The 2149-nt window shown below is 44.3% G+C and overlaps 1 pseudogene; it reads right to left on the reverse strand.

Annotated features, from left to right (window-relative positions):
• Positions 1-606: 606 nt before the first annotated feature.
• On the reverse strand, positions 607-1438 carry LOC140456881 (cyclic AMP-responsive element-binding protein 1 pseudogene; annotated as a pseudogene).
• Between the last annotated feature and the right edge of the window lie 711 nt (positions 1439-2149).

Consider the following 2149-nt stretch of genomic DNA (forward strand, 5'->3'; position numbering starts at 1 on the left):
GAGCCCGGGTGTCCTTGGAGAAGGAGCACGCGGTGTCCACCAACACCCTGGAGTTGTTCAGGGAGAGGTGGGCGTCGCAGGGAGTGGAGTGTATCATTTCCCTGTCCAACTCTATTTTGATTTAGTATCTACCTTCCCCTTCACTGTTTTGATCACACAGCATTGCCCTTTGATGTGAAGGGCAGTGCTTGTCACTGGCCACTCGGGTGTTTTCCTATTTTCCTTTTGGTGGAAATTGAATAAAGATTCGTGCACTTTGTGTCTTTCACTGTGTCTCACACCTGCACACTCACGCAATGGGTGCTGGGGAAAAAAATAAGCACTACCGCAGTTAGGCGGTAGTGTGGGGGTAAAAAAAAGCAGGAATTACCCTCCCCTTCACTGTTTTAATGAAAACAAAGAAAAAAAAATAACACTAGCTGTTCTCTAATAATGATAGTTTCCAAATCCTCAGCTACCTTTGTCTCTTTGCTAGTTACTGGAAAGATATCAGTATCCTCCATTATGATGTCACAGATCTAAATGCTTCTTCTCATTTTCTCTGTCTTTATAGTCTGTGCTAGATTACTTTTCTCATGTTCTATATTATTTTTCATTATAGCTCTTTTACGGCTTTCGGTTGACCTTTAATGTTTTCCCAGTTCTCATTTTATGCTGTTTTTGGCCACATTGTACGCTTTCTCTTTCAATTTGATTTTCCAGAACAGCAACCCAATTCTCCAAGCATTTCACACACTCTTTCTTCTTGTGACGGCCCTCTCGAGCTGCTGCCCTGTTTTTCATGAGGCGGATTTCACATTTATGAGTGGTTTCTTCAGCATTCTGGGGCTGGCTTTGCAGGACTGGTGAAGATGCCATAACCATTCCCTGACCAGCAGTGGAATTAGGAGTTGTACGGATCTGATAGGTTTGGACATCTCCAGCAGCACCTTGTACAAGCACTTGGCTGCCCGGCACAAACCTTGGCTGTAGCTGCATTGGTCATTGTTCGTGTCTGGAGTCCTGCACTCCATCGTTACCATTGTTGGCCAGCTGAATTGCTCCCCCCTGTATAACAGCAATGTATTGTCCGCTGCGAGTCTGATAGATGGGTGCCTGCATCGTCATTGTATTTATGGTTGAGACAGACTCTTCTTCTGATTTCTCCTCATCGATTTCTTGGCACACCAGGGGATCAGAAGAAAGTTCATTCAGGATTTTCTTGAACGAAGGCTGTCTCGATAGAATTTCACTATGTTTCTGAGAGTCAGTCATGCTAAGCAGATTCCTGGGAGTGCTCATTTTCAAGTATAATAGAAATCTGAACAGTCTGAACTTGAGGGGACTGTATGACTGAGGACTGAGGTGCTTGGATTACTCCTTGGAATTGAACAGTCTGCCCATTCGGTAATTGCACTGAAGTTACTGCTTGACATGTTGTTGATTGGATCTCAGGCATGGTTACCTGCATGGTCACATTATATATTAATGATGTTGATGAAGGGACTGGGGGCATTCTAGCGATGTTTGCTGATGATACGATGTTAGGTGGACAGGCAGGTAGTACTGAGGAAGTTGGGAGGCTGCAGAAGGATCTAGACAGTTTGGGAGAGTGGTCCAGGAAATGGCTGATGGAATTCAATGTGAGCAAACGCGAGGTCTTGCACTTTGGATAAAAGAATACAAACACAGACTACTTTCTAAACGGTGAGAAAATTCATAAAGCCAAAGTACAAAGGGATCTGGGAGTGCAAGTCGAGAATTCTCTAAAGGTCAACATGCAGGTTGAGTCCGTGATTAAGAAAGTGAATGCGATGTTGTCACTTATCTCAAGAGGTTTGGAATATAAAAGCAGCGATGTGCTACTGAGACTTTAAAAAGCCCCATTTGGATTACTGTGTCCAGTTTTGGTCCCTACACCTCAGGAAGGACATACTGGTACTGGAGCGTGTCCAGCAGAGATTCACACGGATGATCCCTGGAATGGTAGGTCTCACATATGAGGAATGGCTGAGGATCCTGGGATTGTATTCATTGGAGTTTAGAAGATTAAGGGGAGATCTAATAGAAACTTACAAGATAATACATGGCTTGGAAAGGATGGACGCTAGGAAATTGTTTCTGTTAGGCGAGGAGACTAGGACCGGTGGGCACAGCCTTACAATTAGAG

This window comes from Chiloscyllium punctatum, chromosome 31 (assembly GCF_047496795.1).
Source record: "Chiloscyllium punctatum isolate Juve2018m chromosome 31, sChiPun1.3, whole genome shotgun sequence".
Taxonomy (NCBI): Eukaryota; Metazoa; Chordata; class Chondrichthyes; order Orectolobiformes; family Hemiscylliidae; genus Chiloscyllium; species Chiloscyllium punctatum.